Source organism: Schistocerca americana, chromosome 1, assembly GCF_021461395.2.
Source record: "Schistocerca americana isolate TAMUIC-IGC-003095 chromosome 1, iqSchAmer2.1, whole genome shotgun sequence".
Classification (NCBI taxonomy): Eukaryota; Metazoa; Arthropoda; class Insecta; order Orthoptera; family Acrididae; genus Schistocerca; species Schistocerca americana.
Genome location: NC_060119.1, coordinates 602,756,437 through 602,776,421, shown reverse-complemented (window position 1 = coordinate 602,776,421; position 19,985 = coordinate 602,756,437).

Below are 19,985 nucleotides of genomic sequence, written 5' to 3'. Positions count from 1 at the left end.
CAGTAGCAACGGGCGCTACTTACAAGGCGACCACCGATTCCCTTATGCTTTATGCAGGATTTGGCCAGAAATGAAAGTGCCACAAGTGGGAGCTGCCGAAAGACAAGCGTTCAGAAAAAATAGCATATATGAGCCATTTATGTTAGTATAGTTCCAAGGCAGCGATTGGTGCAGCGGCGCGAATACACAATCGTAATTAGAGGTTTGAGGGGCCAAGGCCCAGTACAGAAACTTTTTTCCATCTTTTGTTTCATGCGATCCAAAAATACTATTTTTTCTGCACGCTTGGCCATCTGGAACTCTCATTTCTGTGAAGTTCATTTTTTTCCGGCCATGCTCTAAATATGACACAATTTTGGACGAAACCGTGACGACGTACAGACTGGGTTCATTTGCTGGAACTTGTGCGTGGCTATAGCTAGATGATGAAGTTACTTGTCGCTGCGGCCGCCTCTACGGTTGGTAGTTGTGATGTGTTCCTAAGTACTCCAAAATTATCTAGGCATTTGTCGCCTGATACTGTTCAACGAATGTAACTTGTGCTGTACGTATAAGCCAATCTTAATATGAGTTGAAGTGATGCCTTGCAACCAGGCTGCATACAAACATATGTCAGGAACGTTAGGTATTTATTTTTGAAAAAATGGTTCAAATGGCTCTGAGTGTTATGAGACTTAACGTCTGAGGTCATCAGGCCCCTAGAACTTAGAACTACTTAAACTTAACTAACCTAAGGACATCACACACATCCATGCCCGAGGCAAGATTCGACCCTCCCACAGTAGCTGTCGCGCGGTTGCAGACTGAAGGGCCTAGAATCGCTCTGCCGTAGCGGCCGGATATTTATTCTTGAAATAAAAATGTTATCAAAAGCTCATGTGAACATATGTTAGAAAACTCTTCCTTACGTACGTACTAAAATATTTATTATTCATGACCCAAAAATATTACATTTACCAGGTATATTTATATGTGTAAACATTTATTATTTGTGGCACAAAAATGGCACATTTACCACACACATTTACACTTACAGAAATTGCTCGAAGCGACCACTTCGTGCTCCCATGTAACCCCTGATCCTATTCAATAATTTTCCGTTCATTGTGGGAAACTTCTTGTATGTTCCATATTTGGTCAAATACTTTTCGATATGCTCCCTCATAAAATCAACATTACGTACGGGAGTTGGATACACCAAGAAATTTAAATGTTCCCTAGCGTTCAAATCTGGCGATCGGGCAAGCCACACAATGGAGCCTCCTCGAGCTAGCCAACTATTCGGAAACTGGTTATCAAGATACCATTGTGCATACTCTGCATTCCTTGGATGACGTGGAGAGGTACATAAATCATGTATGAAAAACTGTAGATACGTTTGACCAGTAAGGGGTTGCGGAAAGGGGCCAGTTAGATAATCACAAGCGATTCCCTGTCACACGTTGAGGGTGAAACGCTGTTGAAAGCCCTCTTCCTGCATTTAATAACGATTTTCATGATCCCAGGTATGATTGTTATGAAAATCGATGTGGTAGGCAAGACTGGCCTAAGGTTGCCTGAGAATGGAAGGACCAGGCAAAATAACGATTGAACATTATTATCATCAAGTTTTTTATTAACACTTCTCAGGAAAAGTAACTTTACCAGTTAGGTCCACAGTACTTTGATGCATTAAGACAAAAGCATACAGTCAAATACCGAGCGAGGTGGCGCAATGGTTAGCACACTGGACTCGCATTCGGGAGGACGACGGTTCAATCCCGCCTCCGGCCATCCTGATTTAGGTTTTCCGTGATTTCCCTAAATCGCTTCGGGCAAATGCCGGGATGGTTCCTTTGAAAGGGCACGGCCGATTTCCTTCCCCATCCTTCCCTCACCCGAGCTTGCGCTCCGTCTGTAATGACCTCGTTGTCGACGGGACGTAAAACACTAATCTCCTCCTCCTCCTCCTCCTCCTTTCATACCCCTCTACTCCTACAACTGCCATACAGTCAAATGAAACAATTTCTGCACTGTTACTGATAATCGAAAAAACGAATTTCTTTATTTACGAAACTAAAGTATAACAAGATGGGAAAACAGTCTTCAGACAAGGAATGAAAAACAATTAAAGCTGCGTGATATGAAACCACCGGGCATCAGGCAATGTGATCCGGACGAACGGCTCCGAAATTACTTACAGCAGGCCCAATACGCTACCCAACACGCTCCTGCTTTTCTAAGCAACCAATTGGTACACGTCCCAAGGCACAAACACAAAATGATAGCCTTATGAAGAGAGAAATAACTTTTAAGTTAAACGAACAAAAACTTAAGCTCATCCGATTACACGCTGGCAGTGTAGACAAAACAGTTGCAATAAGTCACTGAAAGATAATAAGGTAACTGGCCACGGTAACCAGCCCCACTTACATATGATTTTGAAGAATCTCAGCGGCCAACCGAGATTCAGCTTCAGATCACGCCACGAGGCGGAGAAGCTAAGTACTGTTTCGTAGCGCGGGACCGAAAACATGGATTGAAGAAAGATTCGAACGGCTTGCTGATGAACCTCACCTGCGTTAAACACGAGATTGGCTTGGAAGTATAACCACCAAAACACATGCAACAAAATTTGCCCGCTTTAGATGTACAGGCTTCTGGGCTCCAAATAACTAAAGGAAGCAATTTGGCGATTTAATGCACAACGTTCCAGGAAAGAAAAAATATTTTTTTAACATCACAATTAATGACGCATTAAACATAAGAGAAAGTTACAAAACCACGATAATTTAAAATACACCGACAGGCTACAAGACGAAAGTATCAGAACACGCTTTGCGGCTAGGATGAAAAGGGAACTGATTGAATCATTTGAAGGAAGTACAGAGGAAATATATGACTATATGAAATATAATGTGGGAATCATAGAAACAGAGGTGTTGGGTAGAAAAGATGGCAACCAAAACCGTGCAGCAGAATGGCAGTCCGAGGAAGTAGAGGTCCTCGTTAGAGAAAAACATAACGATAAATCAAAAGAAACAAGATCAATATACAAGGAAAAGAAGAATGAGGTGACTAAAAAAATTAGGAGGGCAAAAAATGAAGCACGGGAAAGAATATGTGTCGAGGTTAATAGCAAATTAGGATTTGGGAGAGCAAAAGAACGATGGTCAGTGTTAAAAGGGCCTGTACAGCATACAAAAAGCAAAACCAATCTCCAACTGATAACACGAAAGGAATGGGAAGAGTGTTTCCAAAAATTATTAAATGAGGACAGAGATGAATATCTAGAACAAGTAACAGTGGAAGAAAGTGGACAGAGGATGATGAGATCCTGATTTTAGAAAGTGAAGTACTTCAGGCGTTGAGAACTGGAAAGAATGGTAAATCATCTGAAATATGGTAGTGACAAAATTGTGAAACTGATAACACAGCTCTTAAACAAAATGATACAGGGAGATCCAATACCCAACGAGATAGGTTACATTAACACCATATTTAAGAAAGGGGATCCCAAAATTTGTTCAAACTATCGAAGAGTTAGTGTTACAAACACATTAATGAGAATTTTTGCGAAAGTAATTAAAAACAAACCAGAAAAAATTTTAAAACCCAAGAAGAACAATGTGGTTTCACGACTGGAAGACCATAGGTAGACCATATTTTCACATTACGACAGATTTTGGAGAAACATAGGGAAAAATTATAAAATATTGGATTAATTTTCATAGATCTAGAAAAAGCGTATGACACTGTTCCAAGAAAATTACTTTTTAGAGCACTACATATGGAAAACATAAATCCTTCCTTGATTAAAATAATACAACAGATGTATAAAGATAACATGTGCCAATTGAAAGTGGGTAATAAACTTTCACAGAAATTTAGAACAAGCAAAGTCCTTTTACAGAGCTGTCCCATGTCACCATCATTATTTAAAACCTATATAGCTATTAGTCTTAGAACATGGTCTCGTAAATGTAATAATGTGGGATTAAGATATGGAGTTTACCTACATCATTTATTCTTTTCTGATGATCAAGTAGTCGTAGCACAAGATGGGGAGGATGCTAACTATATGTGCAAACAAATAGCAGTGGCATACAAACTTGGGGTTTGAAGATTAATTACTAAAAAACAGAATACTTGACTAACGATTCAGATGAGCTATACATTGAAGGAAAGAAAATTAAAAAGATAAACACTTTCTGTTGTTTGGTAATCCATTTTAGAAATCGAGGGAAAATCAGAGGCTGAAATCAATAAAAGAATTTGTAGCGGACGGAAGGTCATTGGGATGCTTAACTCAGTTTAATGGAGCAGGAATGTAATGAGCAGAACTAAAAAATTCATACACAAATCTATATTAAAAAGTGTAGTTCTGTATCGAACGGAGACCTGGACAACTAACCAGAAGCACATTAAAAAATTACAAACACTAGAGATGGACTTCTTGAGAAGATCGGCATGACTCTCCAGAAAGAGAAGATAAGGAACACCGAAATAATACGGAAAATGGAAATAAAAGAAAGAATATATGACGTAATGGATAGGAAGAAATAACAGTGGTACGGGCATGTACGACGAATGGAGGAAGCCAGAATACCAAAGTTGATACTGGAGTGTGAACCGGAGGGGATAAGAAGAAAAGGACGACCTATGTCCACCTGGCTCCAAAATGTACAGCACACAATGAGGAGAATGGGCGCAGAGGAAAAGGACACACAAGATCGAAACATCTGGAGAAACATTTTGAAAATATAGTTTAAGAACGTTTATTCATTGTATAATAATATCAGACTAAATTATAATGTTGGAGATAAGCTTTTCCTCACGGAAAAGCTCAAAATAAAATAAAATAAAAACAACTCTATGACAATCACCAGATGGGAGCTATTATGTTTTGATACTAGCGACACACTCCTCAAATTGCCAGGCCAGAGAACAAAAACAGCAGGGGCTGAACCGAGTCCGATATAGAAGCAGCAAGACACAAAAATGCGCAGAAACGGAACCAGTCACAATTATCACGCTCACAGCGGAAAGCAACCTCTGTCTCTACGAACGACGCGCGGTCTCGGCACGGAAGCAACTAAGTAAAAGTAGCTCACCGTGCATACAAAGCCGTTGTGCGATGACAAGCAGGGGAAAAACTTGGAGTCGCTAGGAGATGTGTGGATGACGATTACCCACCGCGTGCCTCCAGTTGTGGTCGCCCGAAGAAATAATGCGTCCACTGCCGTTTCCGGTGCATGTCCCTCGTGTCTGGAAGAGGCTCAGCCACGCCGACTCGGAGATCACAAGGGTGGCAAAACAAATAGCTTACCCGTTGCCCAGCACATCCGCGTTTTACGTGCTGCTTCACTCACAGCCGCTCCCGGGAAACGGTCTCAGCGCCACTTGCGGCAAACGTGCCACGCCCCTTTCACGCCAAAGATCGTGTTCAAGGGGATGTGCCGCGAGTTATCGATATCGCAGTGGTTCATGAAGGTCCTGTCACATGAAAAGCGAGTGAATATTATATGCAAGAAGTCAGCACACTGTCCTAACGTGTGTTGACGGTAAGCGGTTGAGAGTCTGCATTTTTATTCCTTGCACCAGTTGGAGACGATATGGGCACATATTTCCTATCTGAAAGTTCCAGATCGTCAGGGGATTAACGCCTTCCCTTCTGACAATTCTACTTGTACTAGTCGATGAAGTTTCGTCCTTCGTACAAATCGTGGTCTCCGACCATCTGCAATTCTTTTCTCGAATGATCTATGTGGCAAGCATTAGTCAGTCGTAAAAACGTTCTTGCACAAATAATACCTTCCCAACATACTGCTTAAAATAACGCTGATGTGCTACGTCGATAGTTTCATTTGCTAGACCATAGGGGTAGTGCTCATCTGTCTTTTCAGACACTGAATATATCATTGTGACGGAATTTACTATAAAACAGAGAGCGAAGCAAATTCCATGATCAACTGTAAGCAAGAAAGAGAGGAAAAAGGAGAATTTGCGGTAAATCACACATTTCTCTTATATCTCCTTAAAGGAGAATTTTCGGACCCATGATCGTATGACTTTTTGTAATGTTTTGATAACAAGAGTAAGACCCTAAAATGCCAGTTGATGGTTGGGGTCCTGACATCACAGTTACAGATAGTCTGCGTAAACCAGTCACATGGCCACTGGTTCAGTGTAGATATGGATCGTGATAACCCCTTCAGCATCAACTAAGGCCTGAAGATGGAGCACTGAAACGTCGAAACTGGTAGCTACACAATACGTAAGATCATAAGGACGCTGTAGGCGTATCATTTTCTTGCAGTAGTGAACGCCATGTTTCCCAAGACCTCAAGTCAAAAGTATAGACATACAAACCCTAGGTGACTGCACCACTAATTACCACTGGGCGGTTTTCAATAAGCCGTTCTCACACGGCTCTATTGCCTTATGCTTGATGACTCTTGAGCCGTTGCGGCAGCGTGTTTGTGGCGAAGCGGAGCACACCGGGACACGCACGGCTCGCTTGTGCGATTGCAACAGCGCCCCTTTGTGCGAGACGCCATCGGCCCTTCCCCGGTGTAGCGAGGGGACGCCAAGTGCAGGATCCCTAATGAAGCTACATGTCCCAGATCGTATCGCAGACAATGCCTTTCGCTTGGTTAAATATTTGTCCTCAACTCACGTCGTTATTACCCCAGGCACGGCGCGTTTCGCAAGACTGCCACCCCAGCCGGTAGGGGCCTCCGTACTGCCTCAGTTAGGTTACGCCGGCGAATGTTTGCTCAATTTACAATTTTAACGAAAGATAAATTTGCATAGTCTCGTTCGAAATTAAGTGAAGTAATGTTTTGTGTATAACACGGCGCGGCGATCCATAGATATGTGCATTATTGATCCTGTGTTGAAGTCAGAGGCCGTGCACTTTATATGCAAATGAGTAGTGAGATGAATTATTAAGTAGGCGGGGCCCAGGCGTCGCAGGCACGAAGTGGCGATCACAAGCGTTCCCTGCACGCGGGAGCGTCGTTACCTACTGTGGACTTAGTAGCTGGTGCGAAATACCGTTATTTGGTTCTCGGACGAAGAAACGGCCTGTTAAAATCAGACGTATAAGTCACATACAACGGTATGTACGACTTTGTCTTTAAATACGTTGGAAGAGGTAGGTTACTTTCTCTGTTATAATCATCGATTATACGAGGTGTTCGGAAATTACCGTCACAGACGTGTCGGACTTGTAGACGGGAACGAGTACATAACATTTTGAATAGGAACTCAGGTTCAGAAACGTACCATTTCCGTGATCTAGCAGTTTGAAAACACGTTTTGCTAGGCAGGTACGAAACAGGGTAGGTATAGTAAGGGGAGTTACACTGGATCGGCTGATGTCATTTGTCGTCTGTCCTACCTCTCTGACCTGGTTCGAGATTTATTCACGTATGTCAGTTTTAGAGCAACATGGTTGAAGCTCACGGGAATGGAAGAGCTGGTCATCGACTTTATCAAGATCGTTCTCCACAACGTCCGGCTCTATCGCATACCCTAGTCGCCACAAGCACGCAGTGGCTTCGATAAATGGTACCTTCACCGTCATCAGGCTTGACTGTGGTGCTCCAAGGAGACGCCGCTCATCCAGACTGGAAGAGGCTGTACTGCGTCACGTTTAAGACAGCCCGTCAATAAGTACGCGGGCAGTTTCTTTGTCTATTAACGAGTGGAATTGTAAAACACATGATGTACTGGACCACTCCCAATCGTTTACTTGTTAAAGTGATCGCGTTATCAACATGTTTTCAAATGGTTGTACCACGATAACCCTACGTTCTCCAACATGGGTTCAAGTTCGGAATATTATCTATTCACGCACTTCTTCAACGGGAATTTTCGAACAACCTGCATATTCCTGCATTGCGACGTAAGTCTATTTGATGCAGAAGTAGAGTTTTTATAATATTAAGAATCTGCACCTGTACCTATCCTCGGTAAACCACTGGGAAGTACGTGGCAGAGGGTATTTACAAGAGTAAACGGTAGCGTGCGCAGTAACAAGTTGCGTCGATGACGTCGCAGCAGACACAACGACCGCTCAGTAGCCCGCTACTGACAAAACCAGTTGGTTTGTCATTGCGTTTTAAAGTGAATGGAAGATTGTTTAACGCATGTGACAGCTTTCAAAGATTGTTCTGCAATCGTTTAATCGTACGATAGTACGTTTCTTTGCCTGTTTATGCGCAACACAGTACATTTGTCTCTGCAGGTCATTATCCCATATTGTGCTGATTTATCTGGCGTTGTCAGTCCTCTTCACATACAAGCATTATTCGTGATTCACGATTAAATGCAGAATCACACTCGAGTTATTGAGGGGTTCTGAAAGTATGTTTTTTTATATTTCCACTAAAAATAATTAACACCAAACGATAATTTAACATCGTTATATTTGTGCTAAAAAAGCTGTTTCTAATCTCAAAGAACAAGAGAAAAACATGTCAAAATGTAACATAGTGACATACTTTAAAGTACAGCATTATACATTTATTATATCCATAAAACCAAATGTTTATTACAGGTCACGTAATGTGTACGGCCAAAGCAAACTGTCTTTCGTTTAGTTGCATAGACAGAACACACCTTCATGAATTTTGAAGCAACCAAGGAATGATGGAAAAGAAAAAAATGAAGAGGTAATGGTTTTCTGTACTATGGCGAGTTGCACTAATCCCCTACATGATACATTTATTGTATATGTAAAAAGAAACATATGTTACAGGCCACTGAAGATGCTTCACAAATAGAAGAAAGGAAACGCGTATGGCAAACACAAACTACCTTTTGTTTAGTTGCACAGACGGAGCACACTCCATGAATTTTCAGGCAGCTAAGGAATGATGGAAAACGAAATGAATGACGAAAACATAATGGTTTTCTGTCTATAGCGAGTTTGCCTTAACCCCTACAGAAAACTAAAGAATTTAGGAATTCAGTTTCATGTAATTCCTGTCAACAATGAGACAAAAGAAAAAATTGCAAATTCTTGTAAACATGCCTCTTCGTTTTCAGCTGCAAATGCATGTGTGCAACCAACATATTTTGCTGATTCAGATTTCCGAAGGTATGTAAGAAGTGAATCCTCCTCCAAAATACAAGATGAAGCCTTATGACGCTCCATCACTGTATCTATTATCATTCAAACTTGATTTAGAGCGTAGTTATGAACCTAATAATGAAATATGCGTTCGTGTCAACAATCTGAAATTATAGACAAAAGAAATTAAATGACACAGGCAGCAGAACACAGTTTTGGATGATCGTTCCTGTTGGTGTAGTGCTGTAAAGCTCAGTTACTTAAAATGAAACAATTTTTCAAAGCTTTGTTTTCCCTCAATAACAAGTTCTTATGACAAGACAGTGTGTTAATTGCTCATCTCAAGATTATCCGAGGATAGCATTTTTACGCGATCGTATAACGCCTTGTGTCTTTAAACAAAGACAAATTTCAAAAATTTGTATGGTTAATTTTTCAGGTACTGTTGCACAATTTTTACAGTATGACTTTTTTCGATCTCCCTGTATCATCTTCTGATCCCTGTAGCAGCGACGATCAAGTGAAATCTAGTCATACTCACCAGGAATATTTCGCTTATAGTGCAAATTTATTTATTTATTTAACCAATAAATAAGTTGTTACAATACTTTACAACATGGAAAATCCCAGTTCTGTTCATAAATGTTCATGAGTTAAACATTTGTGCGCCGTGTGCCTGCAGCCTTCTATGAAATGCGTTGAGGGGTGAAGATCAGCGTCCACATTACCCGTCCCAGAGCGCGAGCTACACTACTTGGTCAAAAGTATCCGGTCGTCTGGCCGAAAATGACTTACAAGTTCGTGGCGCGCTGCGTCGGTAATGCTAGGATTTAGAATAATGTTGACCCAGCCTTAGCCTTGATGACAGCTTCCACTCTCGCAGGCATACGTTCAATCAGTTGCTGGAAGGTTTCTCTGTGAATGGTACCCATTCTTCACGGAGTGCTGCACTGAGGAGATGTATCGATGTCGGTCGGTAAGGCCTGGCACAAAGTCGGCGTTACAAAACATTTCAAAGGTGTTCTGTACGATTCAAATCAGAACCCTCTGCAGGCCAGTCCATTACAGGAATGTAATTGTCGTGTAACCACTCCGTCATAGGCCGTGCATTAAGAACACGTGTTCGATCGTATTGAAAGATGCAGTCGCCATCCCCGAATTATTCTTCAACAGTGGAAACCAAGAAGGTGCTTAAAACATCAGTGTAGGTCTGTGCTGTGATAGTACCATGCAAAATATCCAGCAGTGCAAGGCCCCCTCCATGAAAAACACGACCGCACCATAACACCACCGCCTCCGAATCTTACTGTTGGCACTACACACGCTGGCAAATGACGTTCACCGGGCATTCGCTATACCCACACCCTGCCATCGGATGGCCAAATTGTGTACCGAGATTCGTCACTCCACAAAAAGTTTTCCCACTCTTCAACTGTCCAGTGTTTACGCTCCTTCCATCAAGCGAGGCGTCGTTTGGCATTTACCGGTGTGATGTGTGGCTTATGAGCAGACGCTCTACTATGAATTCCAAGTTATCTTACTACCCGCCTATCCGGCATAGTACTTGCAATGGATGATGATGATGCAGTATGGAATTCCTGTGTGATTGTCTGCATAGTTGTCTGTCTATTACACATTACTCCTCAACAGTCGACGGTCTCTGTCAGTCAACAGACGAGGTCGGCATGTACGCTTTTGCGCTGTACGTGTCCCTTCGCGTCTCCACTTCACTATCGCATCGGAAACAGAGGACCTAGAGATGTTTAGGACTGTGGAAATCTCGCGTACTGATGTATGACATAAGTGACACCCAATCACCCGACCACGTTCGAAGTCCGTGAATTCCGCTGAGCGTCCAAATCTGCACTCTCACGATGTGTAATGCATAGTGAGGTCACTAATATGGTGTATCTATCAGTAGGCGAGAGCACAATGCACCTAATATGAAAAACGTATGTTTTTGGGGGTGTTCGGATAGTTTTGATCACATAGTGTAGCATATATTACAGTACCCTCATATTTTCCATAGTACCACTTATGAGACCAACTTCTCATTGTACTTGAGTATCTTGGTCCCTTTGTGCGCTGTAATATGTCTAATTTTATGATTCTTAGATGTTTGCAGCAGATTCCTCGATAGATTCTTGCTAGGCCTCCACGGGATATTTCTTCAGTCTTCAAGCACCTGCCAGTACAGATTTCCCAATATTTCTGTGTCTCAAGCAAGCCTACGAGCATTCCTTCTGCCCTCCTTTTGTATACGCGTACCACACTCTTCCCCATATTTTAAGATGGATCGCAGAAGTGTTTTTCAGGCGATATTTAAGTGGTCTCATTGAATTTTTTCCAGTCTCCTGCTGAGAACTGAAGATTGCCATCTGCTTTGCTTATGATAGAGTGTGATTGTTTCATTTCATGTTTTTGTGGTAGTTTTCCCGCCGAAGACTGATTAGATGCAGGCCAGAGTGGCCGAGCGGTTCTAGGCGCTACAGTCTGGAACCGCGCGACCGCTACGGTCGCAGGTTCGAATCCTGCCTCTGACATGGATGTGTGTGGTGTCTTTAGGTTAGTTACGTTTAAGTAGTTCTAGGGGACTGATGACCTGAGAAGTTGAGTCCCATAGTGCTCAGAGCCATTTTTGAACTGATTAGATGCGATCATCTACGATTTCTGTCCTCTGCAAGCCGCGTCTCTCGGAATAACTTCTGAACCGTAATGCTTTCATACTCATACACACACAGTGACGATCCCATCATGCTTCAGGATACGTCCCATCTGTTAATTTCATGAGGGCAAGTTGTGTCATTTCATATTACAACGAGTTTTTACACTTAGGAACTTGTACGAGTTGACTAATCCTAGTTCGTGATTCACTGATATTCTTGTCATAGGATACATGTTTTCGTTTTGTGAAATGCACAATTTTATGTATATGACTACTAACGTTCCACATCGTTGCATCATTTTAATATCTTGATCAGCGGGTTCGATTCCCGGCTGGGTCGGGGATTTTCTCCGCTCAGGGACTGGGTGTTGTGTTGTCTTCATCATCATTTCATCCCCATCCGGCGCGAAGGTCACCCAGTGTGGCGTCGAGTGTAATAAGACCTGCACCAAGGCGGCCGGACCTGCCCCGTAAGGGTCCTCCCGGCCAATGACGTCAAACGCTCATTTCCATTTTACCGCAGAGAAGTAAAATGTTGAGAATATTGACCAACTCTTGTGCAAAGTCTATGGAGCAACTGCTGTCGACCGAGGTACAATTGGTCGTCGCTGGGCACGGAGAGTGAGGTCATCAGAAGGCGGTTCGGCACAGGTCCACGATTTGCAGTGGTTGGGGAGACCGTCCACTGCTGTTACACCTTACATGTTGCAGCGATCTTCCACTAGTTTGGACTATTAAAGAGTGTCATTCGTGGAGGACATTTTGAGGACGACGAGGAGGTGATTCACAAAGCGAAGCACTGGCTCTGCCACCAAGACAAGGACTGATACCGAGAGGATACACACACCCTTGTTTCGCGCTGGAGGAAGGCCATAGAATGGGACGCAGATGATGTGGAAAAACAGGGTGCGTAGATAAAACACCGTTCTTTCGTGTGTGTAATTCTCATTATGTTCAATTAAGAATTGTTGAAGAAAAAATCGATGCATTACTTTCTGGGCAACACTCGTACATCTCAGAGATATTGAACGGTCTTTTAGGTATCATTTCTGATACTTTCCTTGCAGAAGTTGCTGCGCCATAGCAGATAATAAATGTTTCGTTTCAGCTTCATGGCTACTAGTAGCATGTGTGGCCGCTAAATTTTTTGCCTCGTGGTTGTCTTCGGGAGCCACCATACACGGCTGCAGTCTGTTCCAGTCAACTTGATAGCCTGTGCCTCTGACATATGGAATTATTAAACTGTAGGAAATAAGTAATTCATAACTGTGGGTGACAAACAAAAATTCATATTGTGTTTAATAAAATAAGCCGTCTATGGCAAAGAATCCGCGCTTGAGTGTCTGGTTGGGCACATGATTACGTGAGAGTGAGGTTGTCTTCCAGGTCTAACTGACGGTCTTCCGCCAAACAGTTCCGCAGATTTCAGCACAACAAACTAACCTGAAGACTATCGCCAAATAATGCGTAAAATTGAGAGCTTAGACTATCCACCATAAATCGCCAAAATTCGGAGCATTGCGCGAAAATTTTACTAAGTTCGCCGTGCTGTGTAGAAACCCGGTCTCAGGCTTCTTGCCATGGTTCCCGCGGCTACCCCGTCGGAGGTTCGAGTCCTCCCTCGGGCATGGGTGTGAGTGTTGACCATAGCGTAAGTTAGTTGAAGTTAGATTAAGTAGTATGTAAGCTTAGGGACCGATGACCTAAGCTATTTGATCGCATAAGATCTTACCACAAATTTACAAATTTTTAAATTCAGAGTTCCGTGCCACTGCACACTTGTTTTTGTTAGATACGAAGACTTCCGATTACGCACCTAACTCCAGAAAGTTGAACCTTGCTGCATCACAGCCCACTTGTCTGGGTAACTTCCATTGAACTTTCTGACTTAGACTATGCGATCAAAAGTATCCGGAAACCCCCAGAAACACACGTTTTTCATATTAGGTGCGTTGTGCTCCCACCCACTGACAGGTACTCCATATCAGCTACCTAACTAGTCATTAGACATGCTGAGAGAACAGAATGGGGCGCTCCGCGGAATTCACGGACTTTGAACTTGCTCAGGTGATTGGGTGTCACATGTGTCATTCCACACTCCTAAAAACATCCATAGATACTCTGTTTCCGATGTGATAGTGAAGTGGAAATGTGAAGGGACACGTACAGTACAAAGGCGTACAGAGACCACCGACAGTTGAAGAGGGTCATAATGTGTAATAGGCAGACATCTATGCAGACCATCACACAGGAGTTACAAACTGCGTCAGGATGCACTGCAAGTACTGTGACAGTTATGCAGGAGGTGAGAAAACTTAGATTTCATGGTCGAGCGGCTCCTCATGAGCCACACATCAAGCCGGCCAGTGGCAAGCGGTGCTTGTTGTAAGGAGCGTAAACATTGGATGATTGAACAGTCGGAAAACGTTGTGTGGAGTGATGAATCACGGTACACAATGTGGCGATCCGATGACGGTGTGGGAGGGTGAATGCCCGGTTAACGTCATCTGACAGCGTGTGTAGTGCCAACATTAAAATTCGGAGGCGTTGGTGTAACGTTGTTGTCGTGTTTTTCATGGTCGTGCTTGCATCCATAGTTGATTTGCGTGGCACTGTGACAGCACAGACCTACATTGATGTTTTAAGCACCTTCTTGTTTCCCACTGTGAAGAGCAATTCGGGGACGGAGATTGCATTTTTCAACACGATCGAGCACCTTTTCATATTGCGCGGCCTGTGGCGGACTGGTCACACTACAATAAAATCCATGTAATGGACTGGCCTGCTCAGAGTCCTGTTCTGAAACCTATAGAACACCTTGGGGATATTTTGGAACGCCGACTTCGTGCCAGGTCTCACCGACCGATATCGATACATCTCCTCAGTGCAGCACTCCTTGAAGAACGTGCTGCCATTCCCCAAGAAACCTTCCAGCAACTGACTGAACTATTTCGTCCCAAATCCCTAAATTTCACAGTCCAAATATAGAAAAAACGAAGATAGAAACTACGGCTTGTGACCTACACTGAAACAATTGGCAGCTTAATGTGCCGCTTCGAAGCCGCATCCCCCGACTCAAATCATTCATTTAGCTTTTCTAAACAAAAATTACTAAACAGTCACTAATTTAGAAGATATGATTGTAATGAAGCATGATCTCTTTCTTTTCCAAAGGATTTTACCTGCTCCTTCCACAAGCGATGACCTTTATCCATAACGTCTCAAGTTGTTACTAATATTCAGAATAATTTTAAGCAAGACCAGTTAGCATCTAGAACGTATGAGTCTGGCGATATACCATCTGACTCTCGGGAAAATATCATCCACACAATCCCGAAGGTTGAATGAATCGATAAGTGTGAAAATTATCGCACAATCGCCCTAACAGCCAATACATCCAAGTAGCTGACAAGAATAATGATACAGAATAAAATGGAGAATGCCTTAGGTGAAGATCAGTTTGGTTTCAGGAAAGGTAAAAGCACCAATGAGGCAACTTTGACGCTGGGCTTGATAATGGAAGAAAAAAAAAAAAGCCATGTTTATAGGAACTGTAGGCCTGAAAAAAAGGGCGATGTCTTACTCTGCATATCTCCTGCCAACCCTGGATGATTATAACGGCTTTAAGTTGCTGTATAATAATAATAGTGTAGAATTTGCACCAATCGATGAAATCGTCATCTAAGTGATTAGTCTGTGTCATTTTCCTGTTCTTCTCCAGAACCATGTTTCAGACCCTTGTGTGTGAACTCTCTCAGCAGTCTTCGGCTGTCGCCGCTTAGCTAATTGAGGAAGACAATTTTAGTTAGAATATGACGCGGCCTAGCCACGAAATCCTGCAGAGATGGCGATCGAACTTGCGTGGGCAAGATGAGTAGTAGTAAAACCAAACTCTGCACTTGTAACTATAACGACGTATTAGTAATTTTATCCCTTTTCTTCTTGATTTAATAAAATTATTTGATTTTAGAGGAAATATCATTTGCTAGATCGAACAATATTGGTCTGCTTGAGCTATTCAAGGCTGACACGGTCATATTTCGTGAAAATTATCATTTCTACGCACCGTAAATTTAACTCTCCAATTATAGTGATATAGTTGCTCCGTAAATGGACAAGTGAAATAGATCAGTAATGTGCTGTACATGTAACTTTTTTATGATCTTACATACAGTTTCTCATAGGAGTATGAGATACCTAAAATCCTAGTAACTACAACAGTGTCAATACGCTTTTAAGGTCACAATTAACGTTAATGACAACTAAAGCCAGTAAGACGGTTAAGAAAATTAAGTTCAGGTACAACAGAATGAGAATGAAGTAAGACAACGACCTGCTAATTGCTAGAACGCAATCACCCAAAATTTTAACCGCTATTTACAATTTTTCATTTGCAACCAAATTTCCATATCCAAACCGCGCGTACCACGCTCCATGTACAGGCCCACTACGATCAGCACAGAAGGCCACAATACACCTTCAACGGGCCCAAGATTTGACAGTAACTACACTCCTGGAAATGGAAAAAAGAACACATTGACACCGGTGTGTCAGACCCACCATACTTGCTCCGGACACTGCGAGAGGGCTGTACAAGCAATGATCACACGCACGGCACAGCGGACACACCAGGAACCGCGGTGTTGGCCGTCGAATGGCGCTAGCTGCGCAGCATTTGTGCACCGCCGTCAGTGTCAGCCAGTTTGCCGTGGCATACGGAGCTCCATCGCAGTCTTTAACACTGGTAGCATGCCGCGACAGCGTGGACGTGAACCGTATGTGCAGTTGACGGACTTTGAGCGAGGGCGTATAGTGGGCATGCGGGAGGCCGGGTGGACGTACCGCCGAATTGCTCAACACGTGGGGCGTGAGGTCTCCACAGTACATCGATATTGTCGCCAGTGGTCGGCGGAAGGTGCACGTGCCCGTCGACCTGGGACCGCACCGCAGCGACGCACGGATGCACGCCAAGACCGTAGGATCCTACGCAGTGCCGTAGGGGACCGCACCGCCAATTCCCAGCAAATTAGGGACACTGTTGCTCCTGGGGTATCGGCGAGGACCATTCGCAACCGTCTCCATGAAGCTGGGCTACGGTCCCGCACACCGTTAGGCCGTCTTCCGCTCACGCCCCAACGTCGTGCAGCCCGCCTCCAGTGGTGTCGCGACAGGCGTGAATGGAGGGACGAATGGAGACGTGACGTCTTCAGCGATGAGAGTCTCTTCTGCCTTGGTGCCAAGGATGGTCGTATGCGTGTTTGGCGCCGTGCAGGTGAGCGCCACAATCAGGACTGCATACGACCGAGGCACACAGGGCCAACACCCGGCATCATGGTGTGGGGAGCGATCTCCTACACTGGCCGTACACCACTGGTGATCGTCGAGGGGACACTGAATAGTGCACGGTACATCCAAACCGTCATCGAACCCATCGTTCTACAATTCCTAGACCGGCAAGGGAACTTGCTGTTCCAACAGGACAATGCACGTCCGCATGTATCCCGTGCCACCCAACGTGCTCTAGAAGGTGTAAGTCAACTACCCTGGCCAGCAAGATCTCCGGATCTGTCACCCATTGAGCATGTTTGGGACTGGATGAAGCGTCGTCTCACGCGGTCTGCACGTCCAGCACGAATGCTGGTCCAACTGAGGCGCCAGGTGGAAATGGCATGGCAAGCCGTTCCACAGGACTACATCCAGCATGTCTACGATCGTCTCCATGGGAGAATAGCAGCCTGCATTGCTGCGAAAGGTGGATATACACTGTACTAGTGCCGACATTGTGCATGCTCTGTTGCCTGTGTCTATGTGCCTGTGGTTCTGTCAGTGTGATCATGTGATGTATCTGACCCCAGGAATGTGTCAATAAAGTTTGCCCTTCCTGGGACAATGAATTCACGGTGTTCTTATTTCAATTTCCAGGAGTGTAAATTAGTGTCAAGCAACATACAACATGAGGTACAATATCACGCTTGCAAAATTTTTCTTAACAAAATTCAGGGCTACTTGCATTAAATGCAATGTTTAAAATCTCATTTGCCAAACCAAATTTTTAAATGTCTTGCATAGATTTGCGTGAAAAGACCACAACGTAACTCAAATGTTAATTCTGTTATCACTTGTATTTACAGATCATTCAGAAGAAGGTGTTTACAACTTATAAAATGGCAGAATGTCATGCCAATTAAAGGTTACAAAAAGAAAGCTCCATCTTCAAGCCTCGTCCGCGTCGCAAAAGCAGCAAGGAGATGAACTGTCCGCCATCAGGGGGGACCCACACCACTCCTTTAGCTCGGTCACGTTCCAGGGAGACAACAACAGGAATAGAGGCTTCCACGCTTCCCAAGCGACCAATCACTTGCTCAGCAACTGCACGCACAAGAGCTCGCCGTCGATTCAGCCCAACGGTGCCCTGCGAGTGCCACAGCAGGACTCTCAGCCGTAGGAACCATCTGTCCACGGGTCGCGAAAAGCGGGCAGAGAGCATCTTCTTGCGTTTGAAAATAGACCGGATCGAATCGGTACGGCTCGTAATTCTAAGTACAAGTCTTAAATAAATAAATTAATTTTACTTACGCTTATCTTTCCGTAAGCTCTGCTGCTAGATTTTTTCATTCATTCATAGAATGAAGGCTTTCACGACCGGATGACGTAGCTGCTGGTATACTTTGGGATGTGAGGTCGTGGTCCAAGAAACTCTGCTTTTCGTGACGTTTCGTCCAGGACTGCGCTGGGCATCATCAGAAACGCTCCTCCGCTGAGTATTGCCGACAGACCGGTCGGACTGCCGAGAGCGACGTATATATTGTAGGAAAGGGAGCGTGGTCGAAGTAACACATGATGAGCAGAGATAATCCTTTTCAAAGATAAAACTATTGATTGTTGTCTTGTCATAAAACTGTCTAGTGATTCTGGAAGGCTACTGTCCATATGTCGCTAAGAGGAGGCAATGAAACTTAGCGACCTGTGGACAGTAGCTCTCTAGAATCTCTGGAAAGTTTTCTCTTTATAAGACGACAATCGATAGTTAAATTTTATCTTTGACAAAGATTATCTCTGCTCATCATGTGTTACTTCGACCACGGCCCCTTTCCAGTAGTATGTATGTCGCTCTCAGACGTCCGACCGGTCAGTCGGAAGGACTCAACAGGGGAGCGCCTCTGAGGATGTCCAGCGCAGTCCTGGACGAAACGTCAGGAACAGAGGAGTTTCTTGGACCACGGGCTCGCATCCCGAAAGGTTTACCAGCAGCTATTTTCATTCATTGGCTCCCGTCTTGCGACAGACCTTTTTTTTTACATATTGATGCTATTAATGATTTCGTTCGTGTACTGACAGTTTTGAGCCGTGGCGACGTTATGCTACCACATGTCCTCTAACGTTCCTCTCGATAGAAGATGCGCGTACCGCACTGATCGGCTCAGTTTACCGCTGTTTGCGAGAGAATGAAGGATGGGACCCGTGCCGCGGTTGGCGAGTTGGTGTTGGTACGAGGTGGCGGCAGGTACGCTCTGAGGGGCCAGTCTGTTGACAAGGTGGCCGTTGGGGCCCCTTACTGTATTCGGAGCCGGAAGCGCCATAGCATCCGTTGTGGCTGTTTTCTGGGTTTTGAAGAGAGAGTGTACGTGCAGCTGGTCCTTTAGAATCTCCGAGTTAGTCTCGGGGTTACGTGAATGTTTACTTATATGGGCCACTGACTGAAGTGGTAAATTTGTCTTTCAACTGTTCTGCTCCGACTCCGCCGCCGGCACTTAGTGTGCGTGGTATATCCGTGCGTTGCTGCTTAGCTGTAATTCTTTCCTTACCTAAGTTTTGAGTAATGTTGAATCAGCTTTCATATTTTGCGCTAATGTTCTTTTAAATTTGTTTTAGATGGGCTTAAATCTTGGGGGTCTAGAACATCAATCTCATCTGTACATGTAAATTCGTGCCAGGCGGATAAGCTTGTATCTATTATTCTGTCGATGTAAAAGAGCATTCGCTGTCTATTAGTATATACGTTATTGGTTATTACAAGTGCCTTACCCTTATGTATTAGCAGTTTTAGTGTAGTAATTGAAATTTCTGCTGATAATTAAAAAGTTTAAGCTTTATTTACATGACTTAGAGTTAAGTAATTGCTTACCGAACGTTACGTTACTTGAAAGGCTTTATTAAGTTTTGAAAGACCTGATGACATTACTGACACACCTCTTGACTTCATTGTCTCAATGGGTAAGCTATCTGTTGACAGCCTTGGTTTCTGTGTCGTGACATGGT